At 43.7% G+C, this 19723-nt stretch overlaps 1 long non-coding RNA gene across 1 annotated transcript; it reads right to left on the reverse strand.

The window, feature by feature from the left end:
* Positions 1-13892: 13892 nt before the first annotated feature.
* Positions 13893-16516, reverse strand: LOC142500879 (uncharacterized). The gene is made up of 2 exons (XR_012803327.1): positions 16377-16516; positions 13893-14337 (listed from the first exon to the last, which is right to left on the reverse strand). It is a non-coding gene; the product is annotated as an uncharacterized LOC142500879 (long non-coding RNA).
* Positions 16517-19723: the final 3207 nt, after the last annotated feature.

The following is a 19723-nucleotide window of genomic DNA, read 5'->3' on the forward strand; positions in this document are numbered from 1 at the left end:
CAAAACATAACAACAGCTGCCGGAGATACACCAGATACCCAGTTCGTAACTATTGAAGTAAATACAGAAAAATACATTTCATTACATAACAATAAGAAAACGAAAACTAGACAGGAGCGCTCACCTCTAAATACAACAAATGCAACAGCCCCACCCAGTGGTGGATCTTCAAACTCACAGTGATATAATTTAAATGAAAACAATGTTACGTAACAAGGATAAAATGAATTAAAAAATGTATAAAACGACTGTGTCAACTACTCAACCTTCACAAGAAACAGCTAGATTCTCCAATAAGTATAGGTACAAAAGGATGAGAGATCAGTCGACTTCAGCACTGGCAGTGAGCACATCAAAGCCCATACATTTTGTGGCAGATGGAGTTGCAGGTACGATGTAGATCTTTACAGGAAAAGGAGAGACGGGAATAATTGTGCAGCATCTAAAACTTTTAATGACACAAAACACAAACAACAGATCCCCCTAAATGTACACTTACAAACGTTATGTCATTCAGGACATATATCAGTTTCTTTACGGAGGCAGTTCCTCCCCTCTCCAACGCTGGACTTGGGTGTAAGTCGTAGCTTGCTTGCTTGCGTGTGTTCCTTCTGTATGCAGCCACCCGGAAACAACAGTCAGCCTACAGCACAGTTCCCACGTCACGTCACACGGTCCGGTCAGTCTCTCTTTCCTGTGCTTCACTAAGAGTGAAGCACACGCATACGGAAGGAACACAGAGCTTGCTGTACAAGCTCTGGAACAGTTGTATTATTAGATTCCTTTGTGTTTGTAACATCTAAAAATGCTTTAATCTAAGACAGGCCTGCACAACTTGTAAAGTGAGAAGGGCCGAACTGCTCCAAAGAAAACTGATTTGGGCCGCACGGGTAAAATCATCATCATCATCATCATCATCATCATCATCATCATCATCATCATCATCATCATCATCATCATATTTCCCCCAGCACCCCTCATCATTATCCTCATCATATCTTCTCTCCCCCCCTTCCCACAGATCATCATCATATCAAACCCCAACCCACTGACACTGACCTGCACAGGCACAGACACTGACCTGTACAGGCAGAGACACTGACCTGCACAGGCACAGCCACTGACCTGCACAGACACAGACCTGCACAGGCACAGACACTAACCTGCACAGGCACAGACACCGACCTGCACAGCCACAGACACTGACCTGCACAAGCACTGACCTGCACAGGCACAGACACTGACCTGCACAGGCACAGACCTGCACAGACACTGACCTGCACAGGCACTGACCTGCACAGGCACAGACACTGACCTGCACAGGCACAGACCTGCACAGACACTGACCTGCACAGACACTGACCTGCACAGGCACAGGCACTGACCTGCACAGGCACAGACACTGACCTGCACAGACACTGACCTGCACAGGCACAGACACTGACCTGCACAGACACTGACCTGCACAGACACAGACACTGATCTGCACTGGCACTGTCGCACTGCCACTGCCATACTGACACTGCCATACTGACACTGCCACACTGCCACTGCCACTGCCACACTGACACAGCCAGACTGACACAGACACACTGCCACACAGACACACTGCCACTGCCACACAGCCACTGACACACTGCCACTGACACACTGACACACTGACACACTGACACAGCCACTGCCACTGCCACACTGCCACACAGCCACACAGCCACTGCAACTGCAACACTGACACTGCCACACGGACACTGACACACTGTCACACTGACAATGCCACACTGACACTGACACACTGACACACAGACACACTGCCACTGACACACTGACACTGACACACTGACACACTGCCACTGCCACAGTGACACTGCCACACTGCCAATGCCACTGACACACTGCCACTGCCACACTGCCACTGCCACACTGACACTGCTACACTGACACTGCCACTGCCACACTGACACTGCCACACTGACACTGCCACACTGTCACACTGACAATGCCACACTGACACTGCCACACTGACACTGCCACACTGCCACACAGACACACTGCCACTGCCACACAGCCACTGACACACAGCCACTGACACACTGCTACTGACACACTGACACACAGCCACTGCCACACTGCCACCGCCACACTGCCACTGACACACTGCCACTGCCACAGCCACACGGCCACTGCCACTGCCACACTGTCACTGCCACACTGCCACACTGCCACTGCCACACTGCACAGGCACAGACACTGACCTGCACAGACACTGACCTGCACAGGCACAGACACTGACCTGCACAGACACTGACCTGCACAGACACAGACACTGACCTGCACTGGCACTGTCGCACTGCCATACTGCCACTGCCATACTGTCACTGCCACACTGTCACACTGCCACACTGACACACTGTCACACTGCCACTGCCACTGCCACACTGACACAGCCTTACTGACACAGACACACTGCCACACAGACACACTGCCACTGCCACACAGCCACTGACACACTGCCACTGACACACTGACACACTGACACACTGACACAGCCACTGCCACTGCCACAATGACACTGCCACACGGACACTGACACACTGTCACACTGACAATGCCACACTGACACACTGCCACACAGACACACTGCCACTGAAACACTGACACTGACACACTGACACACTGCCACTGCCACTGCCACAATGACACTGCCACACTGCCAATGCGACTGACACACTGCCACTGCCACACTGCCACTGCCACACTGACACTGCTACACTGCCACTGCCACACTGACACTGCCACACTGACACTGCCACACTGACACTGCCACACTGCCACACAGACACACTGCCACTGCCACACAGCCACTGCCACACTGCCACTGCCACACTGCCACTGCCACTGCCACACTGCCACTGCCACACTGTCACTGCCACACTGCCACACTGCCACTGCCACACTGCCACACTTCCACAGCCACACTGACACAGCCACACTGACACAGCCACACTGACACACTGCCACGCAGACACACTGCCACGGCCACACTGACACTGGCACACTGACACACTGCTACACTGCCACACTGCCACACTGCCACTGCCACACTGCCACACTGCCACACTGCCACACTGCCACTGCCACACTGCCACACTGCCACACTGCCACACTGCCACACTGCCACTGACACTACCACATCGACACTGCCACACTGCCACTGCCACACTGACACACTGCCACTGCCACACTGCCACACTGCCACTCTGCCACTGACACACTGACACACTGACACACTGACACTAGCTCTGAGGAGCAGCTGCAGGGGGGGGGTGTCCTACCTTTCACTGTGGAGCATGGCTGGAGGGGGGGAAGCCATCTTGGGCCCTGGCAGAAGGCACCTCACTTCCTGCTCTCACTAACAGGCTCCGCTGTCACTAACCCCACCCCCACCCTCTGCAGTCAGACCGGCCTCAGCTCTGCTCCTTCTCTCCTCTCTGCCTGCAGGGGATCACATCAAACTGCTGCCGATCCTTCCCTAATAGGCAGAGGGGGTTGGGGGGGGGGGGGCATCACAATGCTAGCGCTCAGCAGAGTGGGCTCAGGAGGGGGTAGGGAGCGTGTCAAAATGCTGGCGCTCCTTCCCTCCTGTGTCTGCAGAGCGGGCTGGGGGGGGGGGGAGGGCATCGCGGGCCGCACAGGGAGTCCAGGCGGGCCACATGCGGCTCGCGGGCCGTATGTTGTGCAGGCCTGATCTAAGACATTACAAGGGAGACGTTATGGGAAAGGTTTCTGCGATTCAAGAGGTGGGATCTACTTTTTTCTATTCTGCAAAATAATAATAAATAATTCTGCATTCTGTGCCCCAGACAGGGGGAACAGACCCAGGACAAATGCCCCAAGCCTTTCGGCTCTGTGGGGCCCATCTGGCAGATACTGGAAGTGGGACAGTATAAACAATCATAACATGATTGAACACAGTGTTGCATTGATTTGCAATTATTACACATTGTAAATGAATACTTTGTCATGCACATCACGGCTGCAACTCGCAGATTCCCATCTCGCCACCTGAATAATAATAATAATAATAATAATAATAATGCACAGATTAATACATTAGCAGTCCATGGGTAATGAAAAACATACAAATGAATATATACAATAAAAAAACCTGAAAAAAGACAATTACATACATTCAATATTTGTCTTGCCTTTAGAAGTTTTCACCCTCCAAATCCGAGGCGTATCAGGACCCGCAGGCCCTTGACCCGCGACATCATCCACTTCACTCTGCCTCCATCCTCTGCGAGGATCAGCATCAGGTAATCAAATATTCCATCTTCTTTCACCTTCTTCTATCTTCTTCTGTCATTCTTTTTTTCTTTTCTTCTATCTTCTTTTCTTTCAATCCAAACCCAACAGTAAAACCAAAACAGATGTTGACTCGTCGACATCTTCAGCTAAAATGAGATGGAGCAGGCCCTATATAAAGCCATCCTTTTTTTTAAAGGATGTGATGTCATCTTCAAGGGAGCTAAGTCACATCCTTAAAACCCCATGGCTGTTATCACATGGTATTACAGTCAATGTGATTGAAGACAATCCCATTGGTTCCTGTACCTCGCTTGGAGATGACGTCACATCCTTTAAAAAAAAATTAAAAGCCGGTCACATGGATTCCAATCGGATTGCAGCTGTACCATCTGACCCTAAAATGTGATGTCACAGGGCCTATGTAAGGCCTGTTCAATCTCATTTTAGCTGAAAATGTCGACGAGTCAACAGCCTTTTGGTTTTACTATTGGGTTTGGATTGAAAGAAAAGAAGATAGAAGAAAAGAATGACAGAAGATAGAAGAAGGTGAAAGAAAGAAGATTGTTTTAACCTGATGCTGATCTTTGCAGAGGATGGAGGTGGATTGCAGTGGATGATGTCATGGGTCGAGAGCTTCCTGAAATGCCGGGAATCGGAGGGTGAAGACTTCTAAAGGTAAACATATATTAAATGTATGTCAATGTCTTTTTTCAGATTTTTTATTGTATTTATTTCTTTTTATGTTTTTGCCCATTGACTGCAAATGTAGTAATCTGTGCCCCTTTATGGTACAGATAAATACAGTTACAGGAATGCATTTTTTGGCAAATGCTTGGGTAACACCTTTTCCCCCCACCCCTCCAGCCCCCTATGGGAGATTTCTATGTTATGTGCGTATCTGGTGCTGGTTAGCTCACCTGCTGTAGTCCAGGAAGCTTGAGTCTCCGCGGATGGTAGTGGGAGTTTCAATGGGACAGGCTGGTAGTTCTCCGGTACAGCACCTCTATCCTGTAGGGAGCTGCCAGAGGCAGAGAGTAGTCCCTACTGGAACCCTTTTTCAGTAACCACACAGAGGCCAGGAACGGTTCACCCTTTATTTGGCAGGCCAGACTCGATTCCTTCTTGTGCCAGAGAGGTACTGTATACACCCCAAAGTCATGGAACATCTTCCCTCTCATCATGCATATGGTTACTTCCCTGACTAGGCATCCCAATTGGGGACACCGCCTCACTCTCTAAGGAGCAGGCTACATCCTTGAATCAACTACTACATTTGGGTAAGGCGCATCTTATATACCTGGGGAGGGGATAGTAACCCTGACCCAAACTGGGCAGGTGTTAGATGAGGGACGACTATAACACCACCCTATGTGTGACCCAGTAACACCCCCCAGGTATGACGCTCCCAACTGCCATCCAGCCTGCACCTGGCTATGGCAACAAATTATCCAGTGTGCTAACAGACTCCCAACCTGGCCCATGTGAAAGGGATTTAACCCAAACACGGCCTGCACTTACCAAGACTTACATGCCTGGCCTGGAAGCACATAACCATGGGCACTGGGTTACACTTGTTTTGAATTGATTGTTATATTTTATATTTCTGTTTATTGTTTTCACTAAATTGTTTGGTATTTGGATAGCTTGCTTTTATTACATTTTAGGATTGGTTAGCGGTTTTATTTCTTTAATTGTTTTGTTGGTTAGGTATTTATGTAATTGTATTCTAGTATTTTGAGATAGCATAATTTGTATTCTTTTGCTGTTTTGGTGTTAGAATAATTTTATTGATGTGTAGTTGAGGCTTTTAAGTTTATTTTATTCTTGTGGTGTTTAGGTGCTTGTTTATTTCTTTAATTGTTGTGTATTGTTGTGCTTGATGATTTTTGTTATAGGTTGTCCATTGACTGCTATAGTGGCTTATCATGCCCATATTATATGGGGATGATGTACCACTGTGCCAATCAATGGATAAAGGGTAGGTATAGTAGCCCCGGGGTGGGTGGTTAGGCCTCCCGGTGGTTAATCCCTTAATAACTTTAGCGGTTATTAACCGCTAGGGGGATTAAGGGGCTAGGGGCCATTAGATTGTATTTTTATTGTACTCTTGTTGCCAACGGAGGACATGGACCTGGACTATAGTGGTGAGGACACCCTTCATCATGGCAGGGGAAAGTGCAAGTTGTATTTACTTTATTTTTGCTGGATGGCTAATGTTTGATTTAGAATGTTTGATTTAGAATGGGCAAATGAGCTATTATCCATATCTGGATAATAGTAATTGTGCCCATTACTGTGCTGTATGCGTTGGGGGGGGGTTGTTGGGGGTAGAGGAGGTGGGTATTAGGGTTGTTATGGTGTTATATTTATTTTTGTTTCTTGGGGGTAGAGGGTTTGGGTGAAGGGGGTATTTGCCCCAAGGATGGGTGTTTTAACCTACCAGGTAGGTAGCAGGACTGGTTAACCCCTTCATTACCATAGTGGTTTCCACAGCTCCTCCCACAACCTTCCCGGCAGGCCTAACCACTCATCCGGGGGCTACTACCCCCTTTATCACCCTTTGCACCCAATAACCAGGCTATTGTAGTTGAACCCCTTCATTGCCTTAGAGGCTAGCTTCTAAGGTAATGAAGATGTTTTAATAAAAAATATGTATACTTGTGTACATGAGCAGGGGGTCTCTGGAGCAGAATCGCCTTGTTTTAAGGTCCGGGGTCCCCCTGCTTCCTGAGATACAGGACCCGTTATGGGGTTTCCGGTGTCTCCTTTGCAGTTAAATGCCCACGAACATGTGACAGGGACATTTAAATCCATAGGAGATACCAGCACCCCATAATGGCACCTGTATCTCTGGAAGCAGGGGGTCCCCGGACCTTAAATCAATGCAGTTCTGCTCCGGAGACCCCCTGCTAATGTGCACGTATTACAAATTTTATTAAAAACCTGCGATCGTGAGATTTGTGCACGGAGAGGTGGCTCTCTCTGTGCAGCTCTCTATGCTGCTAGGCCACATCGCTGCAATCGCGCGGGTGAGAACTTTTGTTAGAGCCCGAGATTACATTGCTGCTCATTGTAAGTTTTGGTCATTTTGCTATAGCAGAGCTTCAGAGTTTTTCTGAATACCGTGATAACTAAACTGACAAAACCTCTGGCGTAACTTGTCAAGCGAGAGATTTTATCAAGGCTACTAGAATAGGCCCCTTAGTGTGCGTCTCTTACAGACAGATGCAGAAGCATTCACAGCACTAGTCCCATTCAGACGCAGAAACCCCCGCTGTGTTAGTTCCATTTTACCAATACATTTGACTGCCACTATCTGTGTTATGTTTTAGCTATTGACCCCACATTTATTCCTGATTGGTCATTGCCCTTAGGATTGTTGGTTTTTGTACACTTTGTTTCCTCTTTTTCCTTTATTTATGAGACTCACGCGTCTTGTTTCAGGGGATCTGTATGTTTTGGGTGCAGGCTGTGTTTGGGGGAGGGATGTTGTGTGTAAAGCCCCTGTGTGTGAATTGATTAATGTTAACATGCTTTCTCTTACAGTAAATCCTTCACTGCTAAATGAGCAGTAACATGCTGTGTTGTTTTGCAATACGTTGCTCTCTGCTCAAGCACTTACTGATATGAATATAGACTTTACCTTTCTCCAAGCAAGTCCAAGTTAAAATCACTTTCTTATTAGTTCTTATTGTATTTTATTTGAGTTTGATATGAATGTAGCCCTGTGTAGTTTTGGGTCTATAGTTCCGTCTCCTCCTGTGCAATAATCCCTGATAAGTGCAGGTTGCCAGGAGTAATCATGGGCTTTCCCCACTCACTGCAGATCAGTGAAGCAGAGAAGGTAGTGCAGTCAGGCTTATGTTCAATAAGGGACAGGGGCGGGCTCTTGCTGGATCTGTCTTAATGAACTGCATTTCCTGTATTTAGTGAGTTCCTCTTCCCCTTGAAAGAGGATAGTCATCCATACCATACTGTGCAGGGCTCTGTCAGTTTGTTGCCCTCCCTTCGGGGAGTGGAGGGAGACTATACCCCTTACTCCACCAGGAAGTAAGGGAAGAGCTAGGCCTGCTTTCAGTGCCCTTGACTGGGAGTGCAGGGCCAGGGCTATCCTGAGGGAGAACTCCTGAGAAGTACTGCTGTGGCTGTGTATGCTGTACAGTGTGCTGCTGGGACGTGAATAAAGTGTTCCTGATTTATAAAGACCGCAGTGTGATTGGAATATCTCATCCCTGAGAGGGACGTTCTACTGTAAGGATTCCACCCCATATCCTGGGGCCTGCAATAGATGGAGGTGCTGGCACCGTAAGTACGAACTGGGCTCCACCCCAGAAGCCTGTCCTGACCTTCCCCATAATACCACCAAGCAGGAGACTCAGGAGTCCTATAAGCCAGCAGGTGCACCACACTATAGCCATGCGTAACCAGAGTCAGTTTCCCCGTGATAGGGCCAACATGAGATTGGGTGGGGGAAACACCGTTACATGAATTTGGGTTCTTCTTACAGAAATCTTGTGTCTGGCAGATGCATTTTCCTAACTAAAATTTCCATGAAAACATTTACTGTAACGACTTGAACTGAAAAACATTAGTTGTTCATACTGTAAGTGCTGTAGAAAACAGAGAGCCCTCTGTTGCAATCTTGTGGTAATACATCTTTCTCTGCAGTGCTACTGGTTCTACAAGCTGCTTTGTATATGTAGCCCTGTTTCCCCCAGAGCACAGGAAGCTACCAGTGCTGCTATATACCTGTCGGCTCCAGGAGCCTCAGCCTCTGCCACAGAGAGCCTGGGGTGGGCACTTCTTCTGGTGTAGCGCCTCCACCTGTGAGGGATCCCAGCAGAGTGGAAGCAGCCCCTCACAGGACACAATAATAAACACACACACAGTAATAAAAATAACGGAACTTTTACCGTGACAGTATATTGGGTTAGAATAGGATAACTCTCCCTCTATCTGAAGTACTATGTGCACAACTGCCCCACGCCTCGCAGGGCCTTTCTCCCGAGGAGTGGTCCCCAATACCCTGTCCCACACCATGTCCACAATAATGCATAGTGCCTTGGTAACTAAACCCACAGTGTCCCCAAAGAGACCACCCTTATAGGCGTGATCAGTGCCTGTGTTTGTACCGGTTATTTTGGTGCACTTGTTGACTATACCTGCCGGGTGTGACAACACCCGGTCCGTTGAAACATCAAAAAGGATCCGTCGATCCACTCTCCTCCACGACGTCGTCAGGGGTGATCCCACCCGGGTAATTTCTCTCTGGTTCTTTTTGGTGAGGCCTGGTCCCAGACCTCTACTCAGGGATTTCAGCATCTGCTGTGTCCCTAACTGTACTAAAGTGCTAAGAAGATCCGTTCCCTATGCTAGGGCATGTCCCTATAGCAGCCACAAACTAACACACTGACTTAGGGCCTATCTCGGGCATAGGGGTTTTTTGCTGGCCTACTGCAGAGGCTACTTGCCTCTCTGCACCTCTGTCACCTATCTCTGCCTGTCACACTCTGCCTGCATGCTCTCTGTGACTCACATCCTTATCCTGCTTCCAAGGATCTCTCCAGCCCTATTGGCTCCCTGGCATCAAGTGGGGCGCTCCTAAGGCTCATGGGACTTGTAGTCCCTTCCAAGAGCCTTCCCTGATTGTCCAGCCTTCACGCGCTTCCCCACTGCGCATGCGCGACATGTAATGGCCGCCGCTCGTCTGCGCATGCGCGAGTTTCCACAAGATAGCGCGCTCTATTTGCAACCGCCGGAGCCTCTGGTGACACGATCGCCGAACCGGCGTGCGCCTGCATCGACCACACCACACGCACAGAGGGGGACCTGGCTACATATACTATCGGGACCTATGTTATAAGCAGTCATTAAAAAATCGCCATCAAATTTAAATCGCCAGTTATACAGAGTTGCTATCCCAGTATGCAGAAAGCCCCAAATACCAGTGATAGCAACATTTGAACAAATGGCGCGTAGCTGGCGCAGAGATGATCTGCCCTCCAAAAAGGACTCACCTGGCGAGTTGATTCTGCTGAATAGAGAGAGAGAGACGTCTCTCTCTCTGTGCATATCTCGGCCAAAATAAAAATATTTTAATTTAAATTTTCTTACTAGTGTCGATGAGCAATTGGTCTCCGGAGCAGAACCATGTTCATTTCAGGTCCGGGGACCCCCTGCTTCCCGAGATACAGGCCCCGTTATGGGGTGCCAGTATCTATTATGCATTGAAATGTCCCGGTCACGTGATGCGGGACATATACATGCATAGGAGATACCGGCACACTATAATGGGTCCTGTATCTCGGGCAGCAGGGGGTTCCCGGACCTCAAATCAACAAGGTTCTGCTCTGGAGACCCTGCTCATTTACACTAGTAAGAAAATAAAATATGTAGTAAAAACCAATACACAACCCACCCCTTGTTCCCCCACATAAAACCATTATTTATTTACTGCACCGACACACTTTATTCGAGCAAATACCCAGTATGTACCTGGCAGATACCTGGAATGCGCCGCTCCTCACCTCTGACAAGCCCCGTTGCGTTTGCCTTCCCAGCCATGGTTCATGCCTGGCTGACGGGCGGCTGATCTGTTAAATGATAATGATTAGGATTTAATAGGCTGCAATGCTTCGCATGTCTACCAGATGGCATAAATTCATGAATTGTAATGCAGTAAATATATATATACTGTGCAGTATTGCAGCCAGCGGGAATAAAATGCTTCAATCCCTGCCTGGAAAATACCTCAATGCACTCGGGCAGAAAACAGTCACAAACCTCAATACACCCGGGTATACCCGAATTCGTGGGACTAGCCGAGCTCGAATAAAGTGTGTCGCCAGTGTATTTGAGTACACGATTGATAACATAGGCCGGCAGGGGTCCCCGGGTGATCCCAACAGGTGCACAAGTGTCCTCAGTGGTCCCCGTCGGTCCCCGCTGGCCTGCAGTACCATTCGTGGTGTTAAAAAAAAATTAAGATGGCCTACATTTCAATAAATACACCTCCACCCCCAAATATATACAGTACAGTAATGTGCAAAATAACTATTATTCAGTTATGGATAATAGATTATTTGCCCTTTATTAAACAAAACATTAGCCAGCCAGCATAAATAAAATAAATAAAAACCGTTCTACTTACCCCTGCCATTATGAAGGGTGTCCTCGTCAGCATACTGCAGGGCCATGTCCTCCGATGCCAGCAAAAATACATAAAAATACAATCTAATGGCCACTAACCTCTTAATCGCATTAGCTGGTTAATAACCACTATAATAATTAGGGGTTAACCCACCCTCCCCCACTGCCCACCCGGGAGGACTAACCACCCACGGACCCACTATGCTGACCCTGTACCCATTGAGTGGCATAGTAGCACATCATACCCATATAATATGGGCATGATAAGCTACTGTAGCAGTCAATGGTCATCCTAATACAAAAGCATGAATGTCCAAAATACACAAGAATAAAACATATACAACAAGCACTTAAAAACCCAGAAACAAAAATTAAAAGCACTAGACAACCAAACAATTAACTAAATAAACCCACTAGCCAATCAATTAAAGAAATAAAAGCACTAGCCAATCAAAAAATAAATAAAACCACTAACCAATCAATTAAAGAAATAAAACCACTAGGCATTCAATAAAATAATTGAAAACACTATGCAATGAATTACATAATCAAGAAATAATCACAGATGAAGTAAGAAGATGATGGAAGATTAAAGAAAGAAGAATTTGGTTACCTGTTCTGGATCTTCACGGTGGATGGCGTTGGATTGTGTTTTATGATGTCATCGTACAAGAGCTTCTTGATTCACCTGGAATCAAAGGTCTAACGCTTCTTAAGGTAAGATAAATATTGAATGTATGTACACTGGCGACACACTTTATTCGAGCTCGGCTAGTCCCACGAATTCGGGTATACCCGGGTGTATTGAGGTTTGTGACTGTTTTCTGCCCGAGTGCATTGAGGTATTTTCCATGCAGGGATTGAAGCATTTTATTCCCGCTGGCTGCAATACTGCACAGTATATATATATATACTGCATTACAATTCATGAATTTATGCCATCTGGTAGACACGCGAAGCATTGCAGCCTATTAAATCCTAATCATTATCATTTAACAGATCAGCCGCCCGTCAGCCAGGCATGAACCCAGGCTGGGAAGGCAAACGCAACGGGGCTTGTCAGAGGTGAGGAGCGGCGCATTCCAGGTATCTGCCAGGTACATACTGGGTATTTGCTCGAATAAAGTGTGTCGGTGCAGTACTTTTACTTTTACGGGTTTTTTGATTGGATTTGTCTTTTTTTTATGTTTTTCATTGCCCATTGACTGCTAATGTATTGATCTGTGCCTGTTTAGGGTACAGATGAAAACAGTGGTAACCAATGCATTTTTGGCCAAATGCATTTCTTCTATTGACTGTCATATTCTCTATGTCTGTGTATCGTTTAGATTTAATTTATTTGCATTGTGATGGCTTGTTTTTTATATTTTTACAGATTGGTTAGCGATTTTATTTAATGATGTATTTTGGTGGCTACTGGTTTGAATTAATGTTTTGCCTATTGGTTGTATGAATAAATTGTTGTGTTGGTTACTGCTTTTAGGTAATAAATGTATTTTTTGGCTAGTGGTATGATTTAACAACCTAAAGGCCCTCCATACTCCCATGGGAACCACTTTGCCCTGTGGGGCCCACGGACAACCACGGGGACCACCCGGGGGACCTCCCCCCCGCCTGTAATATTAATCTTGTGTCTAAAAAAGAAATAATGGTTTTATGTGGGAGCACACGGGGTGGGTGGGTTGTGTATTGGTGTTTATTACATACTGTAATGGTTATTTGGGGCCTAGAAGGTGGGTAGTAAGGCTGTTGTGTGTATTTTGGTTTATTTTGGGTAGCAGGGATGGGTGAAGGGTGTAGTAGCCCCAAGGATGTATGTTTAGACTTACTGGGTGGGTAGCGGGAGGGGTTAACCCCTTCATTACCTTAGCGGTATTAACCGTTATGGTAATGAAGGGGTTAAGTCCAGCCGTAACCATCCGAAAGACCTAAACACCCACCAAGGGCCAAATACCACCTTAACAATAAGCATGACACTGGTGATTAACCCCTTCATTGCCTTAGCAGTTAGCCGCGAAGGTAATCTGATTGATGCTGATATTAATGGATATCAGAACCGGAGTCTCCCGGCATCAATCCGATGCAGGAAAAATGCATTTTTCTGCTAAGTGCTGTCTCGCTGCTTCTCGGCAGCTTCTCACCACCTTCTTGACAACTTTTTTTGGCGGGATGATTTTGAGAGGAAATCTCAATTCAAGAGCGGCGATTAGCCGCGATAAGCTGATCGGGGCTACAAGAATTGAGCGAGTTTGAGAAACTGCCGATAAGTGCCGAAATGTGTCTTCTCGGCGCGTGTATGATAAAAAAATTTCCTGCAATTTTTTGCCGATAAGCTGCCGATAACTGACTTATCAGACCTTTCTGCATAGGCCCCTATACCTTTCCTTTAAATCAATGATAATATACATTCTAAAAACTCTACAACACAACTCAGATTGCAGATGCTTTAATCCGTTTATTTCAATATGTTTAATCAGACATGTTGAAGGGTTTGTAAACGCTGATCTCTTGAGAAGTAATGTAACAGTTAAGTTAATAGAATTTTGAATCATTTAGGTCAGCACACTATACTGTACAATGATTCAGAGGGATTATTTGTCCAGCATTGGGATCCTCATTTCTTGACTCCACTTCCATGGCTCACTTGACCTCCACTGGTTTGAGTTCCGGTACCTCCACTGGTTTGAGTTCCGGTACCTCCACTGGTTTGAGTTCCGGAACATCCACTGGTTTGCGTTCCGGTACCTCCACTGGTTTGCGTTCCGGTACCTCCACTGGTTTGTGTTCCGGTACCTCCACTAGTTTGACACCTATGACCTTCAGTGCTTTGAGTTCCGGTACCTCCACTGGTTTGATTTCCGTGACATTGGTCAACGGGAGCTGATGAGAAATAGAAGTATAATTTAAAGTGATGGCTGAGATACAGTACATTGATAACTTTTAATTGTAGGAAATTTCAGCCAAAAAATCATACTAAGAACGCTTATTTAAAACAGAAATCTCCCACTATGAGGGTTTTGTATTAATTATGCATTAAAAGGAGTTACACAGAGAAATGCATAGATAATGTTCGCCTCTGATGTACTGGAAATTTTGTGAATCCAAAAAACAGCTGTATGTGGTCCTGCAGATCTGTCAGTTCTCATTGATTCAAAGTCAGTTCCAATTTTAAACCCCCAAATCTTACCGATTTCAGTGTATGGAAGTTGACATAAATGGAGCATATTTTCCATGTATCTACATCTTAACAGTATGATAATAATCTTTCTACAGATCTTACTCTGATAAAGCAAAGTGGCAAACAGTCAGCAAATTGACACCGAATTCAGGACTGTGTCATGATCACAGTACTGACCTGGAGATAGTTAACAGGTACAGTATGACCTGATATAAATATTTGTTTCCCATAATATTTCTTACAAATGCACAATTATAAAATGATAACATTTTACAAGCAAAACACCAGAGAAGGTGCCCACCCCTATTGTACCTAAAGTATTGTGCAATATATATATATATATATATATATATATATATATATATATATATATATATATATATATATATAGTTAAGTTATGGTGAGTAAAAAAAGTGACAAAAACCCTCCACAGGAAAGCAAATATGCAAATATAGCTGTATGCTCATCTGCATGTCTTAGGCACGTCTGCAACCCCGCCTTTCCCCATCATCACCCAGCATACAGCACTTCCACTGCAGCAAGGGATTCTGGGAAATGACATGCAAATGAGCACACAGTGTCACTTTTTGCCTCAATAACCATTTTTAACATGGTTCCCTATAGGCTTAAGCTTGCTGCATGGTCACAGCTTTGAGCACAGCCAGGGAACCATGTTAAAAATGGTTATTGAGGCAAAAAGTGACACTGTGTGCTCATTTACATGTCATTTCCCAGAATCCCTTGCTGCAGTGGAAGTGCTGTATGCTGGGTGATGATGGGGAAAGGCGGGGTTGCAGACCTGCCTAAGACATGCAGATGAGCATACAGCTATATTTGCATATATATATATATATATATATTTATATTGCACAATAATATATTTATATATAAAATGTATTTATTTTCTAAAATCCCATTTGGAAAAAGTCAGAACCCTCTCATACAATTACAGACAAGGAGAAGGCAGTGATGGGAAGGAGATCGCTGGTTCAAATGAGCAGTGTTTAACTTAATCAACTTTATCCATAAAAAACATCATCATGGTCTCTACAGTCATTCTTTCCTTTCCATTTTATGCTCCAGGTTTAAATGACTGTTGTTCCCCCTATAGTAATAAGTGTATTGATGCATTGTTTTATACTTTATTGGGCTTACTGGAAAGAGACAAAACACAAACAGTGTGACTGTGCATATTGCTGCACAATGAATTACAGGCCCTCTCGTAAACAACAGGATTAAGATCTGATTGACCATGCAGATTTTCCTATATTGGGATTTTTGGACATTGCTTGGAACCTGGCATGGATTAACAAATTTGTTCAACAAAACTCATATAGTTCTATACATTTCCGTTGGATTCTCTTTAAATAAACCTTTTTTTAAAATAATCTTGGCTGTTATGATATTCTGCAGAAACATCAGTTTATTCTATACTTAGAGTTTCAGAAAATAATTCTCTTTATGGTGATACATTTGGAACAGTTTACTTGACATTCAAATGATCTCTAAGTATCTCCCTGCTCAATGAAATAGCAACGCCATAAAGAACTATGTAGATTACAACTATCCTCTTTCTACCATTATTTATGTTTTACCAAAATGTCTTTGGAAGACCTATATGCAGCTAAGAACATCTCTGACAACATGTTATTCAGTCCAGCCTTTTGCATGTACAGTATAAAAGAGGCACCAACTAGTAAATTCCATGTAACTCTATTACTATCATTAATAATTACTTACCGTTAGTAACTTGGCTTTGGTCAGGCTTTTGTGCACCACCCTTTGTTCCAGACATGATTGCTCTAGTTATAATCTGCAGTAGGGGTGAAGATCTAGACTGGTGCAGGTTTATGAGCTATGCCTGATAGTGCTGCTTTTATACACACTGTGAATCCATTCAATTATTGACAAGTCCTTTTAAGAACCAATGGGATCCCTGTCGAAACATCTATAATTGAGCATTTAAAATTCAATGCATTTTTTCATTGTTTCTTAAATCCAGGGCAGGGTGCATCTTAATTTTGTATATTTCTTTACTCGAGAATACTAATGTGATTGTTGGTGTATGTCTTTGCTAGTCACTGTTATGAGTCATTTCCAGGATAATATGAGCATTATTTGCAGGCTGGGGTACTTTGGAGATGTTCCTATACGTGAGCTTTTTAGACCACATACTGTAACTCCCTTCGTCAAGTCTAACCCCATTGGAATTGATTTGCAATACATTGCCTGGCAGCCAGGGGGTGATCTGGTCTTGTGACATAAGGCACATGGATTACCTGCACCTTATAATTTACAAATCAATTTTTATTTTACAATTTTTTTTTTATTAAATAAATCTTGACTTGATTTTAAAAAAATAAACAAACGCTTTTTTTGTCCTTTTAGTATAAATATAAGAAATGGGGTGCAATTAGTTATGCTTATCACCTTGTTTTAAAGCTTATACCCAGACTGACGATACAGAACCTCAGTACAATTTTTATGCAGATGCAAGCACAACATGTATTATTGTATTGATACAAGCACAACATGTATTATTGTTACTATGCACCAAGAGACATACAGATAATACATTTCCCTTGGGGTCTCTTTGAATAACACAATTAATTTGTTCTCAATTAGAATTATCTTGACAGTAATGATCTTCTGCTGCAACTTCAGGTAATTCTATACTTACAGTTTCCATATTAGAATATACATTTGTAATGAGTATACATGTGTAACAGTCTGCCTTACTTTCAAATCATATATACAGTAAGGCGTCACTCACAGCCTACAGTACGATGAATCAGCATTTCCTCAGACCAGGGCCAGGAGACCATCAAAGTAAATCCGTCCCCCTGCTTTTGTAATGACACTACAAACTATTCTTTGGAAATCCACCGCCCCATGACACTTACACGGGACATCTGTCTCCTTGCTGCCGTCCTCCCTCTCCATTCAAATGCCAGTGTAAAATGACGCCATGAATGTCACCAATGTGACGTCACACGTGCCACGTTGCCATGGTAATGTGACATAATTACGTCATTTGATGCTGGGATTCGAATGGAGAAGGAGGGCATCAGCAAGGAAGTGGGTACCACATGTAAGTGCCTTCCCATCAGGCCCGATAGGCCAAAGAGCGCGGCAAATGTATGTGGGGACGGACATTTTTGCCGCCCCCAAATTTTCCTGCACTAGGCCCGGGCTTAATGGGCCTAATGGGAAATCTGCCACTGGATATAACTAATAACTGTCTATGGGATAAATTGAGTTTATTACATACAGTACATTCATTGAAGTTGGAATCTGTAGCTTGTAAACATAGTAACGTTTAATAGTTTTTGTATGAGAGATAGTCATCATGGCTTAATTTGAGTATAGTATGCACAAGACTTTGAATGGACATGAAATAGGCATATACAATGTATTTTTTAAGAATGCATAATATTTTGCAATTCAACGCAACACTGTGTACAATTTTGTTATAGTTGTATTTGTTGTCATTTATACAGCATGTGTGTGTACATATATATATATATACATGGTTTTCTTGGTTAGAGAAGAGAAGTGTATTGAATAACATGCTTATCAAATAGTCTTCTCAATCTTATAATTTCTCAAACATTAGAAAGAAAATATACTATGTCTTAGCTTTTCATTTTTTGCTGGGGCGGAGCACATGATCAGTCTGATTTTACAAGATTATGGTAATTATGACGTATGTTGTTTGTAATTCCTAATTATCTAGTTTCCTACCTTCAAGACCAGTTTCATTACAGTACTTGACTTTCTACACCAGTAGCATACATGTATTGATTAAGGTGACGCAATGCTACCCAACCTTATCCATAATCCTATGCACCTAGCGATAAGGCTGTTAAATTAACATCTTGGTGACTGGTATTTGAATAAAGAGTGTGACTGATTCATTGCAGTTGCATGAATTATTTTACTGAAATACATTTTATAGGGCTGAAATCCTTCTGACATATTGTGTTACTTATACAAAAGAAGTGAAATATCCACATAAATGGGTAGTTTAAAATAATGTAAGTTGACTTCATCAAGCAATAATTATATTGTTATAAGGCAGGTTAACTCACACATACAGTATGTACTGAAAATGTCATTTATCTTATCTCTTAAGATTGTCATCTATTTGCATTCAATGTAACACATTTGTTTTTAAATATTGTACATTTGATGATAGATCCTTTAACTGACCAGGTTAAATCCGACTCACATGAGAAGAACTGTCATAATAGTCAACAATGAAAATACAGTAAATGTGTCAGATAACTTTGTATAACTTGTCATTCTCAATAAATCCTTTTCTTATATGTCCGGCTAAGTGACACAAATAACGCTAAAGAAGACACATTTCTTGCAAAGTATCTTGATAGGCTTGGCAGACTCTTATTTAGTATGATAATAAAATACACTTGCAGATAATATCAGTCCCATCCCCCCTCCTTTTTCTGGTTATTTTTATTAGCTGGGAGGAGATTTTGACAATTTGCCATGAAATTAGGGTTAAAGTAAGTGCTAGGATGAGGGGTTAAATAGTTAAAGGACATTTGCTAAAGATGGTTTTGCTGTATTTATGAATTAAATTGTGATAAGCATTTTAAAACATTTTACATATATATAACATTCACCAGAAGAGTCACACTAATCAATATATGTTGCTGTTACAATACACTGGGAGCTCTTAAAACATAATGTTATTACTAATGTTTTAAACAGATTATTTGATCTGAAACCTTATTTTATGTTTTTATTCCATTCAGAGTGGCAAGCAATGCTTTGCAAAACATTGCAGACCCTGTGGCAACAAAGATGTTAATATTTAATGTTACACATTTGTACAGTTGTTGGCAATACTAAATGTATGTTTATTAATTAGTGATATTCTATGACACCTTCCAGTAGGGGTTATGTATAAAGTCTCCCTGCTGCAAAACTGTGACAAAGAATGCACCAGGTTTTTTACTATGGAAACCAATGGGATTTTCTTGATTAATAAATCTGGTGCAGTATGTTTGCACCAATGTTGCCTTTTTGTTATAGCCATATGACTTTGATAAATGACCCTCCTT

Source organism: Ascaphus truei, chromosome 8 (genome assembly GCF_040206685.1).
Source record: "Ascaphus truei isolate aAscTru1 chromosome 8, aAscTru1.hap1, whole genome shotgun sequence".
NCBI classification, from domain to species: domain Eukaryota; kingdom Metazoa; phylum Chordata; class Amphibia; order Anura; family Ascaphidae; genus Ascaphus; species Ascaphus truei.